Genomic DNA, 20,837 nt, shown 5'->3' with positions numbered 1-20,837 from the left:
TCTTTGGAGTGAAAGGTGAAGGTCACTCAGCTGGCCAAAAAATTCCCTGTCCTTATATGGGACAAGAAGGCTCATTATTACGGTGTTTATAAAATTCCACCACAGGGAAAAAGGCACGGCTTGGTTGGTTGGGAGATTAGCTTTGTCCTCTTTGTTTTAATTTCTTTTTCTTAAAAAATCCAAGATTTATGGAGTTAACATTTTGGGTGGCTCGTGGACAGGGTGGGGGCAGTGACGTCAGGACCATAATGCAATAGATATCTGTGGGAGGTGAATGAGGAAGTGCAGAGTCATTCTACTTTCGAGAACGTGCGTGGAAGGAGTTGGTAGTTTTGCGTGATGTCACGTTGTAAGAAACGGTAAGAAGAAATGTATTGTCTTTGTAGAAATTATTTAAAGTATGAAGGGCATAACTTTTTATAGCGTGTATTACTTTCAGAAATGACAATACCTTTATTGCCTTTGATACAATATTCAGACTGATTTTCAAAATGGTGTCTGTTGCATGTTGGCAATTTAGAACTACGTAAATTTACAAAGATTGCCTCAGTTTCGAATATATGAGCTGAAATTATTGATATCTTGATGTAAATTTAGTATAACCGTCCCAAATATATTATGAAATACTAATAACAGACTTTTTGCTCTGTAAAGAAATGCATTAAGAAAATTTAAGTTACTAAGAGTATCTACATTTTGCCTCAACTCTAATGTGTTATTTAATATATAATAGTATGAATTATACTTTATAATATGTATTGTATTATTATTACTTTTTCCACACCCACTTCTCATCTGACCATTTTATAGATCCATGGAATGTAATAAAGATGTAATAGTAAATTGCATTTGTCTCAAATAACAGTCAGTTCTGATCAAAATGTGATGAAATGACCGCAGTCATTCGTAGACCACCGGATGAGCACGTAGCACTTTTTTTTTGCATTTGATTTGTGAACTTTCGCTACACACCTGCATGGCATTATCATATACTGATGACCACCTTACATCGTGAGATACCGTTGTGAAATATGTCTGTTATTGGGAAGAACAGGCTTTCAGTCATTTGAAAACAAACCAGTAATCCAAGTATTTGGACGTTAAAGTAATATATTGTTGAACAAATGTGTTTGTATTGGTGTTCTGAAGAAGAGTTGTAAAAAATTATGCCAATCTGACTTAATATTTGCAACTATACTATCCATCATACAAGTTTAATTTTTAGCACTTGTATTGTGAATCGTGAGCACACTTCACAACATTAATGAGAGTAAGTGAAGCTTTAGTATTGGGCCACTTTGCTGCAAGGGAATACCAAATCATTGCAATAATCTGCTGCCATTATCTGCAGATTCTGAATGTAGGTTTGTAGTTGGTCATGTGTGCTCTGGATCCAGAAGCATTGGCTCTACTTGAGAAGTAAGATTTGAATCTGAGTAGTGAATGAATGTATGTAAGTTTGTCTTTGCAGCATTGTGACATGGTGTTTACGTAACATTACTGAAAATTCATTATGCATTATTTTATGAATGTCTGTGTGTTTTTGTTAGTAACTTCTGTTGTTAGTTTTATAACAGGCAGAGTAGTTAGGAAATTATTTAGGAATTTGGGTAGCAGGAGACTTGCACCCAGGACTTGTGCTGTAAAAATGACCTGCAACCTTCATGAGCCTTGTAGTTCACCATAGAGTATGAGGATTTGTGGCCAGCAATTGTATGATTGTTGCATTAGAAATACATGAAGTATAAATTGTTCATGAAGGTATACCAACCTCAGACAAGATTAATGAACAATTTGAGAATACAGAGTAGTTTTATCAGATTTTTCGTAATTGGAAGACTGTCAGGTACAGACGACGCAAGTATAGCTCGCCGAGACCAGCAACGGCCACCGTACAACGGAATCAACAGCTAAATGCGAGTTTTACTCCTGTGAATAACAGCATCTAGTGCAGCCATCTTGTCAAATACCTTTTCATTTTTAATTCTGAATCTAGTTCCAAACATTTGACTATATGTATTAATTTCCCTGATGCCACTGATGATGACCTCTTGAGGTCGAAACGCGTAGGGAAATAGTGTCCGTTATAGTGTTAATAGTTGTTGATTTGTTCACTCTATATTCTAATACACTACATGGTATACAAAGTTTTATAGTTATAGAATGGCCTATATATTTAGGGCCAGGTATGTAAGAACACAATGGTGCAACTTTTTCCACTACATCAAATGCTTTAAACAGGTATGTTGTTGTCAACTGTTGTAACATATTTTCACTGTTTGTTTTGCAGAAATGCTGCCATCATATCCTCGGAAGTGAACGTCACAGTTACCTGCTTTCAGTGTGTCTAAATGGTGCAGACGATGTTTCGCGTGACCCTGCTAGGTTACATTGCCTTGTCACTGAGAAGTCAGTATGTGTATAGGTAGTTTACCTTGTTGGGTTTACCATTTTACACATAAACATATTTTGCAAAGAATTATATCTGTACAAAGTTCCAGGATCTCTTGTTGAATGTAAAACTGCATAAAAGTTTCTGACTTGACTGTTTCCAGTACTAAAGGCTTGTTCACACACAGCCAGTAATTTAGTCGAGTAGCGAGTAGTATCTCATTCTCGAAGGTATCACCACCTTGTCGAAGGCAATCTGCCGGGTGAGGAGGCTTGCGTGCTCAAATGACCCTTAGGGCTATGCCGGCCAGAGCATCAGCTCAAGGTAGGGTCACCCAAGCCGGACAGGTCTAAGGAGATGCGCTAGACTAAGAGTGATACCCTGGTCCTCCAGGTTGGGGGATGGGTGTAAGGCTAACAACCTTTCACCTGGAAAAAAAAGCTATGTTACGAATACATTAACCAAGCCTCGGATCAGGATGGACTCTTTGGCACGACCACGGCAATTGAAAAAGGACATGAGATTTGGTGCTTGGAACATTAGGAGCCTTTATAGGGCTGGGGCACTGAAATCAGTGAGTAGGGAATTAGAGAATTATAAGTTAGACTTAGTGGCAGTGCAGGAAGTGCGATGGGAGGGGGAGGGCACGATCCCAGTGGACAATTTTACGTTATTCTATGGAAAGGGGAATGACAATCATCAGTTATGGACAGGTTTTTTTGTTCATAGCAGAATTAGGGCAGCAGTTAGAGTAGAATTTGTTACTGACCGGTTGTCTTACGTAATTTTGGAAGGACGTTGGTGCGACATCATTATCCTTAATGTTCATGCCCCAACTGAGGACAAAAGCGATGATATCAAGGATAGCTTTTATGAAGAATTGGAATCAGTATTTGATACATTTGGCAAGTATCACATGAAAATTCTGCTAGGAGATTTCAATGCAAAAATTGGGAGGGAGGATATCTTCAAACCCACAATAGGCAGGGAGAGTCTCCATGCACTTAGTAATGATAACGGTGTTAGAGCAGTAACCTTCACTACGTCAAAAGATTTAATTGTAAAAAGTACAAAATTTCCACACCGTGATGTTCATAAATACACTTGGACTTCCCCAGATGGCAGCACACACAATCAAATAGATCATGTGTTAGTAGATAAGAGAAGGCGGAGAGATCATTCAGAGGAGCAGATTGTGACACTGATCATTATCTGGTGGTAGCAAAAGTGAGGGGGCGGCTTTCAGTAAGTAGACGAACTAAACAAAATTTTGACACAGAAAGATTTGATTTGAAAAAATTAAGTGAGGGAGAGGCGAAGGAATAATATCAAGTTGAAATTTCGAATAGGTTTCTAATTTTAGAGACAAATGAAGATAATGAAAGTGTGGACATCAACAGTGAGTGGGAAAATGTCAGAAACTGCATCAAAATTTCAGCCAAAGAGAAACTAGGATACTACAGGAGAAAGCAAAATAAACCGTGGTTTGATGAAGAATGTTCCAAATTAATAGATCGAAGGAAGCAAACAAAATTTCAATGGTTGCAGAACCCAAACAAAACAAATGCGGATAATCTATGTAACGTGAGGCTAGTAGAACCTTTAGGAATAAGAAAAGGGAATACCTGAAGGGCAAAATTGCTGAACTTGAGACAGATAACAAGGAAAAAAATATCAGAGACCTGTACAGAGGCATTAATAACTTTAAGAAAGGATATAACCCCAGACCAATTTGGTAAAGGATGATAGTGGCAATTTGCTTGCAGATCCAATAAAAATTGTGAATAGGTGGAAAAATTTCTTTAGCGAGCTCTTAAATGTTCATGAGACTGGTGATATTAGACAGATTAAAATGCATACAGCTGAACTGTTGGTGCCAGAACCTAGTTTAGATGAAGTGGAACTAGCCATTGGGAAGTTGAAAAGTTATAAATCTCCAGGAATTGACCAGATTCCGGCCGAATTAATTAAAGCAGGTGGCAAAGGGTTGCATATGAGGATCCATAAGCTTATTCAGTTAATTTGGGATAAGGAAGAGATGCCACAACAATGGAAGGAATCCATAATTATTCCTATTCATAAGAAGGGGGACAAGACTGAGTGTGGTAATTATCGAGGAATTTCGCTGCTATCAACCTCATACAAAATTCTATCCAACATTCTTTTGGCAAGATTAACCCCATATGTGAATGAAATTATTGGGGATCATCAGTGTGGGTTCAGACTAAACAGATCAACGATTGATCAGATCTTTTGCATTCGTCAGATACTAGAGAAAAAATGGGAGTTCGGTGGGACCGTACATCAATTATTTATAGATTTCAAAAAAGCCTATGACTCTGTGAAGAGAGAAGTGTTATATAATATTCTTATTGAATTTGGTATACCAATGAAGCTAGTGAGTCTAATAAAAATGTGCTTAAGTGAAACCTGTAGCAAAATTCGAGTAGGTAAATATGTATCTGAGACATTCCCCATCAAGAACGGTCTAAAACAAGGAGATGCTTTGTCTCCCTTGCTCTTTAACTTTGCGCTAGAATATGCTATCAGGAAAGTCCAAGACAGGCAGGAGGGTTTGCAATTGAACGGGACACATCAGCTATTGGCATATGCTGATTATGTTAATTTATTGGGGGACAATATGAATACAATAAAGAGGAATGCAGAAGTTTTACTAGAGGCTAGTAGACAGGTGGGGCTAGAAGTAAATTCAGAAAAAACTAAGTACATGTTAGTATCTCGTCATCAGAAGACAGGCGGGCAAAATTATCTTAGGGTAGCTAATAAGTCCTTTGAAAGGGTTACAAAGTTCAAATATCCAGGAACAACAATAACAAATGAAAATGACACTCATGAGGAAGTTAGGAGGAGATTAAATTCTGGAAATGCGTGCTACTTCTCAGTTCAAAATATTTTGTCTGATTTCTAAGAACCTGAAAATTAAAGTATACAAAACAATAATCTTACCTGATGTTTTGTATGGGTGCGAAACATGGTCTCTCACTCAGAGGGAGGAACATAAGATTGAAGGTGTTTGAGAATAGGGTGTTGAGGATATTTGGGCCTAGGAGAGAAGACGATGGGACATGGAGAAAACTGCATAATGACGAACTTAAAAATCTGTACTACTCCACTAATATTGTCAGGATGATTAAGTCGAGAAGAATGAGATGGGCTGGGCATGTAGCGCGCATGGATGGGACAAGATGTGTGCACCGGGTACTGGTTGGGAAACCTGAAGGGAAGAGACCGCTGGGGAGACCTAGACATAGATGGGAGGATATTCTCAGGCGGGATCTATGGGAGATAAGAGTTGAAGGAAATTGGATTTTGTTGGCCCAGGACAGGGTCCAGTGGAGGGCTTTGATTAATTCGGTGATGAACCTAAGTGTTCGATAAGCCATCTAGTTAGTTAGTTAGCGAGTAGTAACTAACACTAAAATGGTTTAGTCACTTTTAATGTGTCTGGACTAGTACAGTTGATCGTTTGAATTCACACAAGATGGACAGATGACACCGTGCAGTTATAAATAATGGTATCAGAAACCTTGCCAATTTTTTATTAGAGGAAATTGAAGAAGAAATTTCATACGAACGAACATGACTGTGGGTTAGAAAGTGGATTAGTAGAAGAGATTTATTGGGGGCTTCAAGTTGTCTTCTCAGAGAACTAGAATTAGAAGATCCAGCAGAATACTTGAACACACTCAGGATGTCTGAAAATAATTTTGATTTCTTGTTAAACAATGTTAAAGCTCAAATTCAACGAAGAGAAAGAACCCTGCAACATATTTTTAGACTTGCGAGTTATTTAACAATGCCTTCCTAACATTAAAAAATGTCATCATGTCATAAAAATGTGAGTACTTACCAAATTACTTTGTGTTTCTCTCATTTCTGAATAGATATTTCTTAATGACTCGTCCAATAAGTGGAGCCATTTTACTGTTGGAACATAAACTGCATCAACCCCAGCTCCAGATTTCTTGGAATCTTTAATTTTCTTTAATTCCTGTGAATAGGTTGACCTGATCTTGATTTTCAACTTTATCTCCTTTTCTGTAAATCCAGGTATATTCATCGTTTTCTCCAAACTCGGGTACTGTAACCATCCAGACATTAGAGTCCTATGGAGTAACGCTGCAAGGGCGAGCTGGCTGGAATTCTTTAAAACCAAGTATCGTTTGTATTAAGTGAGAGTAGGCGGGGGGACTCACATGTGGTCTCTTGGGGGAGTGAGCCAGCAGCAGTCGTGTGTCTGAGCTCAGTTGTATAGGGGTTGGTGAAGCCTACTCGACCGAAAAAATATAATGAAATGAATCTACTTGACTAAATCGTTTCACTAAACTACTCGACTAAATTTTAATGTCCGCACATGGTAAGTAACTAAACTACTCGCTACTCGACTAAATTACTGGCTGTGTGTGAACAAGCCTTAAGTTTTAGTTGACCCTGATTCATGTCAACACTTGCAAAATCAGTTTAGATAAAATAAGTCTGTGCTGAGTTAGATGATTTAGCAGCACAAAGTTGAAAATGTATCAGTAGGGTATGTTGCACCTGAAAATTTCTATCAAATTATGTATTGTCCGCGAGGCACGAGAGTAGACCTGACATCTTTGAGGGAGGTGGGGTAGAATTCTGTTACTAGCTGACCGAAAAACACCTTCAGCTTATACAGGCCGTATGTCATGAGCTAATGTACTCTGCCTACCATAATTAATTTATTTCCTGTCAATTTTAATTTGCTAAAAATAGTGAGTAAATTCCTAGGAAAATACAAATTGTTTTTAAATGAAATGTAAAGTTGGAATTGTGGTTATGTATATTTGTATGTACGCTCAAATCACAAATCTGATTGCTGTCATGGGTTCAAGTCACAGAGAAGAAGTCAGGTTTATGGATTATAATTTATAGTTTACAAATCTGGTCTTTCGATAAGAATCTTCCTTTTGGAACTGCATTTTTTCCATTGAAATCCCATATCTTTCAAGATGTGCCTTAAGGTCCACTCCAATTAAAGTCTATCTTCTCCTTTAAGATGGGTAGAATCTTACAATTTTGAACTGTCTTCAGATTCACATAAAAATCCTGCATTACATTTTGAATAATACGCCAATCAAAATTATCTACTGTCCACAGACCAGGATAAAAGCCCTGCAGGGGGAATATTTACTATCAAGTGGACTGATGCATAAAGTTGCAAGTTTGTGTAAAATAAGTACCCGAGTTACTCTCCTGCAAAATCATATCTTGCTCTCTTAGCAGGTCCAATGTGATAGTCAGTAAGGGTGGAAATTGCCTGTGATAATACAAGTTTAATTTATGACCATGTAATTTGATTTCTGCTTTCACTATACCACATAGTACATCAAGTCGCAGCTTATGTTGTCCTGGGTTGTCACAGATGGTATGTTGTAGGATTTGAGGATGTCTTGGCAGTGAGTCTGAAGATGACATTTGTCCAAAATGTTAGTATCTAGGTATGAATCCACCTTTTAAAATCAAGAACATCAGCATCTTCACTGCCATGAGAACCTCAAACCTCTTATTTCTATACTGTTCATTTGTCTGTCTGGTCATATATATGTTATGTGAAAATGCAGAAAGTCTGCAATTACCTGTACATCAGATGTGTAAAACATTGAGTAAAATTGTATTAGATTTGTGTGTGTGTGTGAATGTATAATCTATAGAAATATCATTAATGATTTTTCTCATGCGTGTACAGACTTGAGGCCATCAAACAGTAATCATGCTGTTTAATCTATTTCTTGTGATGTAAATAAAATTCAGTATCACAGTAAACACAGATTGACTGCTTGACCAGTCTTCTACCATTTCTGTATAAATTGCTACAGCCCTTTTATCCCAGTCCCCTTCCAATACACTGCAGGCTAGCTCTCTCTCTCAGCACATGAAGACCTGCCATTCCTTCCAGAAATTTCTAGACCAGCCATAGTACTGATTAAAGCTTTTGTATTCACTGTAGAAACCCCCAATATTGGTAAAATTGTTGTCATTAGTATTAGTGCCATGGTAATATTAAATTCAATAGTTGCACTGCAGATAATTCCAAAATGTATGTTTCGTGACTTTATTGTGATACCATTTTCACGTATATGCCTTAAAAAACATACGTCATTAATATATCGTGAAGTTGCGAGTTTGTTTATGCAGTAATTTTGCTCGCAGCGTCACGAGTATATGAATGACGTATGCTGTGACGTCATATAAAAACATGGCGCTACCATTAAGCCGTAAAAGTCGCCTGCAGTGCCACTATTGGATTGAATATCATCATGGCGCTGGTAGTTGTGATAACATATTTTCTCCAATATGGCTGTCGTCCTGTGGATGCAAGAGCTTGTATACACTATCAGTATGGCGACCTAGAAGTTTCGGCAGGGGGCGCATAGGGTAGGAGCTCACTAGACAAATGGCGGCCAGGAAGGTCATGAGAATTTATCAGGGAGTTTCCTCGATTTCTTAAGTGAAATACCTTCGTGGTCACAATCGCTAAGGCAAGGGACTAGTAGAGCTATGATCAGCAGTTCGAGTCCAGCATAAAGCCAGAGGCAGGTGGTCCAAGGTAGAAAAATATATAGATTAATTTTGCTAACATTCCATTCCTACACACTTCATCAGGAAGTTCCAAAATTATTCTACCAAGAACAGCCTGGTGGCCGAGGGGGTAAGACACCGGGCTAGAGATCACAACATCAGCAGTTCGAGTACAGCGCCCGGCGAAAGAAGATACAACAGAGACATCTAGTAGCCATAATAGAAATTAGTTTATGAAGTTTTCTTTTTAGATAACAGATGTCTCTACAGCAGAAAATTTTCCTGCCACACTAGTAAAAATTTTTACTAGCGTGGCAGCAATTTCTAGTTCTCACTCTGCCCGCCAGATGGCAAAACGATCGGATTCTCAGGCGCCATTTTTAAAATATTTTATTAGCGTAGCAGGAATTCCTAGTTCTCATTCCGTCCTCCAGGTGGCATTACGATCGCATTCTCTAGCGCCATTTTTAAAAAATTCTTAGCCTGGCAGCATTTGGTTCCATTTACATCGCTAGGTGGCAATACGATCGTATTCTCATACGCTATATTATTTTACTAGTGTACCAAGAAATTTTAGTTCCCACTTTACTCACCAGGTGGTACGATAGCGCCATTTTGAAAACTTTCATTAGCATAGCAACAATTTCTAGCCCTCACTTCGTCCACCATATGAAAAGACAATCGTTTCCTACGCTGCCACTCTGAAAAAAAATTACTAGCGCGCCAGAAATTCTTAGTTCACGCTTCACCCACCAGGTAGCAAAACAATCGGCTCCTACAGCACCTTCAAATATTACTTACCAGGCGTTTCTACTTCTCACGCAACTTAAAGGATGGCAATAGTTACCTACGCCACCATTTTGAAAGTATATTAGAACAGTATTAGCTCACAGTTAACACATCAGATGGCAAGAATATCCGTTCCAGGGATTTTTAATTCCTAAATTACCCACAAGGTGCCACCAAGGGTTGTACAGCACATAGCGTGCTACGCGCCTAGGACGTACACCACCCAACAGATGGCAAGACTGTCCTTATGATGCCATACAATTAAATCCACTTTCTCAGGTCTCCAGCTCTTATGTGGCAACAGAGTAAACATGTAAAATATCCAAGCATTCTGTAATACTTCCAGGTGCACCTAATCAGGGGATTTAATAGCTCGCCCATCACAATTATGTATAACAAACAGTAAGTTTATGAGAAAACAATTCAACAGCACTAGAATGAAACTCCTTGCAAACCTATTTGGGCTCAAGCTGAACTTACTTTGCTTTGTTAACAATATCCATTTAGTTGCAAGTACTTCTAACTCATAGAAGCAAAATTTATTTCACATGACAACTTAAGAATGCAACAGTAATTAGTTTCACCCATACTTTATTTTGTATTGAAAAAATAACATGGCACATGGGGAAAATTTGTGCATTAAAGTGAAGGCAACAAACAGGAAATTAAACCACAATGAATGAATCAAATACACTTCATAGGCAACAAACAGGAAATTAAACCACAATGAATTAATCAAATACACTTCATAGGCAACAAACAGGAAATTAAACCACAATGAATTAATCAAATACACTTCATGAGGACAGGAATGAAGGAAGAATGGGAAACTCGTTTTGTCTTTATTACAATCCAGTTGGTACATACACAACTGGCTGTGGTGTTCTTACAGCTACAAACACTGGCCTCAAAACACAATCACACTGCTCTTCTACACTATCAATTTTACTAATGGGGCGTGGGAACTGGCCACAAATTACAAATAGCTAAATAAAGGCAGTTACTGCAAATAGTTATAAGAATCACAAGACATTTTTACTACAGAATTTTGTTTACATCATTCTTCTATGCAATCCATTGTCAATTACAATACTCCCCCCCCCCCCCCCCCCCGGCCCCAAAAAACTGTGTTATGATGATTGCACATTAGAACATCAAATTGGATCATGGAAGAGCATGGAAGCTGTGAACCAGACCCGTTGTGAAACACGTAAATAAAATAAAAATGATTTTCATTCAATACTTTCAGTTTAAGAGAATGTAAACTGCAACAACTACGAATAAACGAGTCAACTAAAAACACACGCATTTACATATTTCTACCGCTACCAGGCACTTTGTTTCACTCGTTTACATAAACATTTTCGACACTTCATTTCACTCCCTCCCCTACGCATACCTCACATTTTCTTTCTACTCAGTTATGACGGAATTAACACCACACAGAAACAACACCCACACTCTCAACTCTTGCCATCAACTTTCACTTTCCCAATGTCAGACATTTCAAGTAGTGGGGTTGCCCCTTTATATTCTGTTAACATCTACTGCCGAAAATTTCAAAGTGGTTCAACAGTGTTAATAATCTGTTGCAGTGTGCCTCGTATCTCAACTGCAATTGCTCCTCTTAAGCAATCGGTATACAATCACTGCACTTCATCTGGTTCTGTTCCTATCCTCATTTGCAGCACAATGTCAGTCCAATCTCCTTTGCTTTGCTTTGTCATTTTATCTACCTGAATGTATTCAAGAGAGTGACACACAGTCTTCCCGACAACAGATGAAGATACCTCCTATCAGTCACCCATCTTTATTTCCACCTTAATTGTTTCCTTCTTGTTTCTTCATAAATTTTATCATTCCAGCAAATTTTCTTGTTCATTTAGACTTCTCTGTCTAGCCACCACTACATGTCTGATACATATCAATGCTTCACTTTTTATGTTTTATCTACAAAACAGAAATCAGCTCTTTCTTCAATTCACAATTTTATGTGTCTTATAACCAATTCTGGTTTCTAGACATCGCTATTTTCTCATATGCTAATAAGCAGCAAAGGATGCATTATAATTCATTTTTTCATTATTCTTCCTTTTCTCAATAAAATTTGACATGTATGTTAATATTTTCTTCAGTGCAGACAGGAACATTCCAACGTAAGCAAGCATCATACCATGGCTTCTAATTCCTTACACAATAAAAGTAGTCACTTCAAGCTGCTATCAGATATTTCAATTGCATTGCCCAGAATAATTGAGCACGTTTCTTCAGGAACAGACCAAAGTACTTTAGCATATCACCACTCTGCAAGGATAAAGAAATTACTTATCCTGCAGAAATGTAAAATTATAATCCTAGTTAAAAGCAAACCTCTTCTGTAGGTGAAGAGAGTTGTGGCTGGCTGTGGATGGAAACAAATCAACTGGCAGAATGCAGCTCCGTAGATGAAAGACATGTATGTTATTCCATTCTTCCATTCATGCTACTGGCATTTCTTAGAACCCAGTAGGCAGTATATGTATGCTCTTACAGATGAGGGGTCTCCACCCTGCATTGGGTTCCCTGCAGCCAACATACATAAACGGCCCAAAACATGTTGCGAAAATTATGTGTATGTGCAGGATTACTGGCAACACTTGATATGTTTCACAGCACAAACACTGATTGACGGTCTACCACGTAAACCACTTGCTACTCCTCCATCACAGCCTTAGACTAAACACAATACGAGAGTTAAAGCAATACAGGGCGTGGATGAATTTCTCCTTCGTTGTTCCCATCACTTATACAGGCATGGCGGTTAGTATGTGTAGCAACAAAACACAAGGTTCTACACCAGCATGAAAGAAAATATTCCTGTCTGTTTCTCAAACAGTGCTTAAATACATGTTTAGCCATGTTACAGACTTCAGTGATGTACAGGAGAAGAATGCAGAGGGAGGAAGAGAAATACTGGAGGTCAGGCACCAACAACTTACTTTGACTAAATGGATAAGGGAGGTCCACAATTTAGTCGTCAGACAGTCCTACTTAAGACCATTACATACAGAACAGCAGCACTTTAAATAACTTTTTAAAAGAGTGTGGATAGTAATTTGTTAACCATTCAGCAACAGGATTTATAAATCCATCTGTTCTGCACGTACAGTAGTATTTTTAAGCGCCCCTTTAAATTCTCCAACACTGCAATTTCCTGACCCTGGAATTAAATTTGAAAAGCACTGGAAGTTTATGCAAATTGTGGCTGTGCATTTCCATCAGTCTCTCCTACTATATACTGCATTAAGACTATATCAACTTTTCAAACAGTCCAACAACATCCAAGTCACTTGCATTAAGCTGTGGTCTACAAATGACAAAATATTTCTTGTGTGCCACTAAAAGTTCCCACATCCTGCCAAGAATAAATTTTTGGCCCTCCCATCATTCCCATCTGTTCATAATTATGTCTCGCAATATGTCACCATTATCATGAATTCTGTTGATTCCTGGGAGCACTAATTTCATCAAAATATCCCAAATTTAAACTAAATGTGCACTCTGTTCTAAATCTGCAAGCGTGTGATGCCTTGAGAGCCCAGACATGTTGACTATGAGGACAGTGTCTACATAGCTTCTTCTTCTCTCTCTCTTTATTTTTTTTATTTTTTATTATTACTACCTGAAAGGTTGCTCCCTTTTCCATGGTTATCACTAGGGTTTGGATGTTCATGACATGTCATATTTTTATTGGGGCTTCTATTTTCATTCTACACTGGAATTAAACACTAACTGGGTTATTCTAACCACAATTAGACTATACTTATTTTGCATATAAATGAATATTTAGGTCATTTTTATGTTTTCAGTCATATATGTAGTTAAGTGCATATTTTGGTTATATTTTGAGGATAAAATTTATATTTTGGGTAATTTCTCAAACACTTACAGATAATCCTTCAGTTTGTTAAGATGCCGAAAGTGAAGTGTTCTGAAATTGCTCAGTTAAGAGGTTTAGTTAAAGATTTTGACAAGGAATATTTTAGTTCTGATTGAACAATTCTGTTCTGTAAATTTTGTGAAGTTAAAGTTACAGCTGGTAAGTGATTTAGTGTGCAACAACATTGTGATACGGCAAAACATAAAAATAATTTGAGCCGACAAACCAGTCATCAAAGCAAGCAACGACTTCTGTTCGATAACAATGCAACACCTTCACCATCTAACAAAACATTGGAATTTTGAAAGTACCTGTGTGGTGTCTGCCAACATGCCACTGAACAAAGTGAACAAAGAGCCATTCAAAGCTTTCTTGAAAAAATACACAACTCAGTTAATTCCAGGCGAATCGACATTACAAAAAACTATGTACCTGCTTGTTATGAAGATGTTCTAAAAAGAATTACATGTACTGAGGGCGACAATAAGATTTGGATTTTTGATTGATGAAACAATGGATGTCTGCAGCAGATATGCAGCAAATGTTGTTATTGGCACGCTCTTTGCTGACTGTCCTGGTGACATATTCCTTCTTGATAGAGTAAGCCACTCTTCTATCGCTGTACTTTTCGATGACGCCATAAAACTCTAGTGGAAAGATGACAATCAGCAAGACAACATTCTCCTTCTTGTAACGGACGCTGCACCGTATATGGTAAAAGCTGCTAAGGGCCTCTAAATGTTTTATCCGAAAGAAGAAGAACCAGAAGAAAATGAACAAGATGTTAGACAGCAATCATTTAACCGTCTTCAAATATGCTCTAGTGATGTCGAAAAAGGAGCTTCTCAAGTTACAAGACCATATTGAGCAACAATCAAAGAAGATTTTCATTCGAGACCTTGAATATGCCCATCGTTATATACTGTGATGCTGCCAAAAAAGAAAAATAAAGAAATGTACGTAATATATTGAATTTTGTTTATTTATTTGTAAGTAATTAATGGGTTTGATATGCATGAAAGGCTCTTCTTTTTATAGGGGCATGTATTCTCAACATCTGATGCTGATCCAAAACGAGGCATTTACAACTTAAAGCGACTGAGGTTTTTGATTAAAATTGATAGGAAATCAAATAATGTAATAGTTGTACATGTATATGTAAATAAATAACATGATTGAAAAACAGAACCCTTTTTTTAAATTTTAGCGAATATTTTTCCATAACAAATTAGGTCATATTTTGCCTTTTTGGGTCATATTTAGCTACTTTTTGGGGGCACAATTGCATGCATATTTCTCGGTTTTTTAGATCACGAACATCCGAACCCTAGTTATCACTATAGAGATAAAAAGTCCAGTCTTTGTCACAGGTCACCTTAAATCTCATGTCCAAGTGAAACTTGCAGCCGACCACAGAGTTTACGTGAAACCGCAAGCAGAATGTTTAAATGCCTGACACACCTTGTATGTAAAACCATGCTGAAGGGTTAACCAACTTAAAACTTGGGCATACAAAAATGCACAACACTATGTTAACCTTATAAACATAGGTCCATAAGTAAGACTGCTGTCTACTTCAGAACTGCTTCAGGAAACAGAGGAGTTGCTTAAAGTCTCCAATGTGTGCTTTAATAAGTTTTAACTAAGAAATGGAATGTCAATTCTGCTATTTCTTTCAATACCGGCATTACATGAGCCATTCGTGTCGGCACAGAGACAACTTTAGCACTAACCCCAAAAACTCAGTTCTGTAAACAGTTCAGTACAGGAGGCAGTGAAGAGTGTAAGAACACCACACAAAAAATGTTACAGCGTATTACGCTACCTTGATCTTGTCTTCATTCTTCCAGTGCACCGGTGTCACTCCATCAGTTAGCTTTCTTACCTTTGGATGCTTCAGAAAATTCATGGCAGTACAAGTATGTGCGAGGTTGATACTAGCGTACACTTATCCTTAATTATTGCATTATACATTGCCCATTTTACATGAAATACATTTGTAACCACAATCATTTACCTTTTTAAGTATCTAGTACACTTTCCAACCATTTGAACTGTGACACCTGGAGAGCTAGCATATCAAATGGTTCCAGAGACCTTGTATTTGGGGGGGGGGGGGGGGGGGGGGGGGCGGCGGCAATGTTTTACTGTCAGTGCCTGTGAGCAACAAAGAGCACTCCAATCCCATAGTTCCTCATCTGTCAAAAGCAACACCCTAGAGGGATGTATAAAGATTCTGATAGAAAGGGAGTGAGTCATGTAGTGTTGAGACCACACCTGGCAGCAAGAGCACAGCTGCAATCATCGCATTAACAATTCATATTAAGAATGTAACATTTTTATAATACAGACTTCCTATCAATTCTTATTCTCCAAGATTGGATTTTCTTTCATTTTTCTTAACCTACTATTAGTTACTTATAAATTATTCTCTTTTTTTCTTTAAGTTTGCAGCTCAAGTTATGATATGGGATGCTACAAAAAGTTTCCAGACTATAGTAAATAATCAGAAAGATTCATGGTGTTTTCATTGAAGTAATCTACTTGTTAAGTAATGCACCTTGTCCAGTATTTCTATTGGCGCCGTTTTTCCAACAGCATGTGCTCACTTCGTGTCTCTGTCACATTTTGGTAATTCTCGCAATGTTCTCGCATTGTTTTTTTAGACATAATGCTACTGCACACTTAATAGACTACAGTATAGAGTAAACATAACTTTTATATGCACTGGGAAACCAAAAAATTTGTGTGACTCGCTTTATTGCGGTGGTCAGGAACTGAACCCGCGATATCTCTGAGGTATGCCTGCACTATGTTTACTAAATATAATTCTTATAAGGAGAAAAAAGCAATGGCCACACCAAGAAAAAAGAACCAGATATGTCACAAAATTATAACAATGATATAATTCCCTCATGGTCTGCTTACTGGAAACCATTCTTCAAGCTGAAGTTGTAGTCATGTGATCCTGAGTGCACATCACCATTCTCACAAACTTACTCTCGAAGATGTACTTTACTATTCCTATTTTATCTCTATCCTACACATCCATCTTGGATGTCTTAGCCTTTGACCATAAATAAATTATACTGACAATTTTATGTTTTCTCCAAAACATTTTTGATAAGTACCTATTTCTAGATGCTCTCAAGCTGCACTGCATGTTATTATGCACATCCAGTCAATGCACAACATGCTTGATCCATTCAGTTCACAGCTGCATCTGCTAAAGGTAAGCTATCATTCATTCTCTGTCAAGCACTGCAGTGGTTTTGCTATGTCAAACTGTCATCAGATAATGGGTATAGTGATGTCCCTAAAACATCTGCGCGTATCAACCATTTGACACGACTGATAGTCCAAAAGGATTTTATTAATTCGGATCGCCATAAAAATTTTGTATCATACATTTTTATGTCACTTGGCTGGGATTTATATTTTCTTTTCCTCTCTCTGACCCACATCCATTTACTGTGTGGGTAATACTAAGCAATGTTGACTGTAAATTACTATCATAACAATGCAATTTATATTTCCATAAAAAAACAAATATTTCACTTGTGATATGACTTGTTCTACATACCTGGCTCAAGCTCATGAAGGATGTATGAAATGTAAATAAATTATATTCAATTACCACAAACACTACTCGACCGCCATATCAGCATGAACACTTTACGGCGGTATTGCCCGTATTTACTATTTCTACCACCAGAGAGCAGTTCTTGCAACTGAAAAGTCGTTTATCGATAATCGTCGATGGGGTCAGTACAGGCTGGGTTAGAAGTTTATACAAAGCTAATATTTTCTGATACCTATGGGTCCTTTCGGCCCGATCCGCTGATTCCTTAAATCATCTTGTCATATTTTAATGAACGTTTTTGTAACAAAAAGACATTTTCCGAAAAGTACCGAATGCAAAAAAATTAGGCTTAATTACAACTGTTATGAAAGGATGATCATAATTCCATATATTATAATATAGCGGCATGAGAATTTTCCCTCTTTATTACAGACCTCATAATATTTAATAGCACCTACTTCCGAGCCGGAGGTTGGTATTTCTGCTTTTGTTCCAAAAGGTTGTTCTGAAATTTGTATATTAGGTTCTCACATTTATTTTTAACATTAGCTTATCCCAGCAACAATTTCTTACATTATGGAAGCAAGCAACTGTTGTTACAATTTTTATACAAGGCAGCAGTGCTTCTGTTAATTCTTGTGAAAACATAAGATTTTTAAGAACGTCTCTAAAGTATCCGAATTAATAATACATGGCCATGTTTCTTATTATTTTACGTTTATGTTGAATCTTTGTCAACATGGTTTTGCTAAACTTAATTATACTGTTACCACCTTAGTTGCCTAATCCTCATAGTTTGTCGAAACGTCATGTTCAGGACATTTATTTTGATTTTAGCAGCAATTCTGGCTTTATTCAGCTTGGCTTGCTTCTCCATAACTTAATGATGATAATGTAAATTTGTTCCACAGTTACTAACGAAAAATGTTTCATGTTCGTACGATCATCTTGTTTGAGCGTAAGAAAGTGGATAAAAGACCCGGAGTTACTTTGCATCTGTAACAGACTAACACAAGAATCACACTTTGGATTTGAACTTTAATCGGAAAAGGACGTACAAATTACTTTCGCCGTGCTATAGAGGCAACTTCTCTTACACCATTGTGTTACGCCTTTGTCAACTGTCACCCAACGTACTGAAAATAGCAGAGAACGCGTTCAGTACTGACCTGATCACCGTCCACATTTTACAAGTACAAGAAGCTATTTTGTGTTGTACCATATGAAGGGAACGAAGAAATGCTGGAAATTATAGGAACTCACGCGGAATGTTTTACACGAACCTCGTGATACCTCTTCAATGATTCGCCTTTAAAGTTGGTACATAATAAGTATTGTAAACCGAGTTTTATCAACACCTATTAAAGGACTCAAAACATATCTGGAAACTTTCTTGAGATATTTTAGAAAAGTGACAAACTTGCACATAATTCTGACAATCATGTTTCTTTCGGTTTTGTTGAACTACACAAGTCATTAGAGATTATAAAAAAAACAGCACAGTTAATAATAACTCCTTCACGGCAGACACGAGTTTGTAAATTAGGCAAATGATGTAATTTAAGGCAGCGGACAGGCATACGAAACAACTACGATCGTAGTCTGGTAGAAATTCGCCGGCATTTCAGAGGTTCTTACTGCCTCCATCATCACCCTGAATATCAAGAAATTAAAATAATAAGCGAAAATATATTTGAGCGACACCAAACTCGTGTTACGTTCCGTGTTGGGGGGGGGGGTTCAAACTTATCTGGAGCGCATGGCTCAGTCACTGGCCAAGCTCCGAGCAGGGTGGACGTTATGCGGCAGCGAGGCAGCGCATCATGTCGCACATAGCAGAGCCAGGTAGGTTGGCAGCACTGCCGCGGTCAATACACAATGAATTCGCTTCAATCTTGCTGGAGGCCCCTGGATGCATGGCTGTGTGAAACGCATTTAATTAAAGCTACAATACTGCAAAAAATTTGTGTCAGGGCTCACGGTTGTCTCAAGAGGGCACCAATTTCCCATAGTCTTTCATTACGAATATCCAACACTGCAGCGCCTTCGCTCATTTAATTACTGCCTTCCAAAGTACGCAAGGATGTCAGCCTGAAGTTGTCTGTTGTTGTTGTTACCTGTTCTCTTTAGCTGTGCAAGAATATCACGTGTGCAATTTAGTTTACTTTTATAAGATTTGTGGTTCTCGTGACATTTTGACGCTCTGTGAACTTGTATGTACGAGATAAAAACGTTTCACCGAAGTGTTAATAATGCACTTACACATCTGTTACGTACTGAAGCGAGGTGAGGTGAGTTGGTGAGTCCTTTAAAGCCCTGCCTTTAAATTCTCCACTTGCTTCGACCACTGGTAACTGCATTTTTTCCACTGATTGTATCTAGTAATGGTGTAAGATTCTCAGCGTAATCATCGATCATTTCCCTAAACATCTTTAACCGGTTGATCTATTTAATGGTGACGTGAAGTGTTTTCTTCGCGGTACGGACAGAATTCTTAAATGTTCATTTCATCTAATTTGTTCCCTCTTCCATTCTTTGTCCTTTATGTTGTATTTCCTTCCTTTCCCTGTCCACATTTATCTCTCTGCAGCTATCTTATTAAGCTAAGTGGGCTACTGCTTCGTTAATTTCGCCCCTCTTGACTTCGCTGCTCCCGTATTGATTCCGCTCGGGTCTTGTGCGGTCTGAGGCCCAGAGAAATCTGCCAACTGTTGTCTCTCAAAACGCTTTCAATTTGACACCCTGCCCGCGCAGAAACGTCCCAGTCGTAAAATTTCGGCAAATAACGTGAACACACTAACACGTAATTCTACCAACTGTTTTGTACTGTGTGAAAAACTCTTCTTACTTTGTCACGTGTTTGAAATCAATAGCATAAATGTCTTCGGGGTTAAGATGAAACACTTCGCCGCTTATATCCGCAACTGTGCATATCCTTCCAGCTGGAAGCTGGGAGGATTTTTATGGTACGTATGTCGTATCATTGGACAATACCAAAAGTTCATGACTTGTATTTTCACACATTCCCTAAGTGCAATCGTAAAGTGGGACGACGAGGACGCCATTGCCCCAAAACTCTGCGCACACGCACAGAGGAAGAAAATTATGAAAAACAGAAGTTAACTTAGAAGTGATTAATGCATGGAGCTTTATCTCCGCTCCCTCGTGGTGATGTCCACTGGGGTAGCTTTAATTTCTCTCTTTCTCTGCATATTTATGTCTAAACGTACATCAGTATTACAACTCTCGACAGGCCTGCATCAAAAATACCTCACGCACTTGACGGTGCCCAACAACTGAGGCGCAAAGCTACTGTATTGTTGTCCGGTCACCGATTTTGCATAACGGAGCGTATCCATGTCCGGGAAATCCCCGTAGGATGCTACCGTCTCGATGGTTAGACTTCCTGCACTTAGGCTGTTGTGGTTAGTTCATTTAGGACTATTGTTAATCGGGCGGACGCATCATCATATGACCTGTCATATAAAACAGTCCCACAGCTTATCTTCAGAACGGCCATGTTGCGCCACCAAGAGACACGGAGCTAATTTCACAAACGATGAACTGAAATATTTGTACTTACCAACAAT

At 38.1% G+C, this 20,837-nt stretch overlaps 2 protein-coding genes across 9 annotated transcripts in view; one reads left to right on the top strand and one right to left on the bottom strand.

The window, feature by feature from the left end:
* Window positions 1–20,837, bottom strand: part of LOC110835728 (SPRY domain-containing protein 3) — a 77,999-nt gene that overhangs the window by 10,925 nt on the left and 46,237 nt on the right. For 4 of the 7 annotated variants that reach the window (XR_015536805.1, XR_015536807.1, XR_015536810.1 and 1 more), the window contains one exon: window positions 17,248–19,167. The exons of 2 other annotated variants lie outside the window; for them this stretch is intronic. The gene's annotated coding sequence lies outside the window, so the exon portion shown is untranslated. The remainder of the gene's footprint in view (window positions 1–17,247; window positions 19,168–20,837) is intronic. One more of the 7 variants, XR_015536806.1, reaches the window with a different exon arrangement.
* LOC110835727 (uncharacterized) overlaps window positions 19,029–20,837 on the top strand; it is a 37,399-nt gene continuing 35,590 nt past the window's right edge. For both annotated transcript variants that reach the window (XR_015536804.1, XM_022076244.2), the window contains exon 1: window positions 19,029–19,092. The gene's annotated coding sequence lies outside the window, so the exon portion shown is untranslated. The remainder of the gene's footprint in view (window positions 19,093–20,837) is intronic.

The sequence above is a fragment of the Zootermopsis nevadensis genome, unplaced genomic scaffold (assembly GCF_977971745.1).
Source record: "Zootermopsis nevadensis isolate Lab colony 2312 unplaced genomic scaffold, Znev_1.0 Znev_ptg000024l, whole genome shotgun sequence".
NCBI classification, from domain to species: domain Eukaryota; kingdom Metazoa; phylum Arthropoda; class Insecta; order Blattodea; family Termopsidae; genus Zootermopsis; species Zootermopsis nevadensis.
This window is presented reverse-complemented; position numbering and strand designations above follow the sequence as displayed.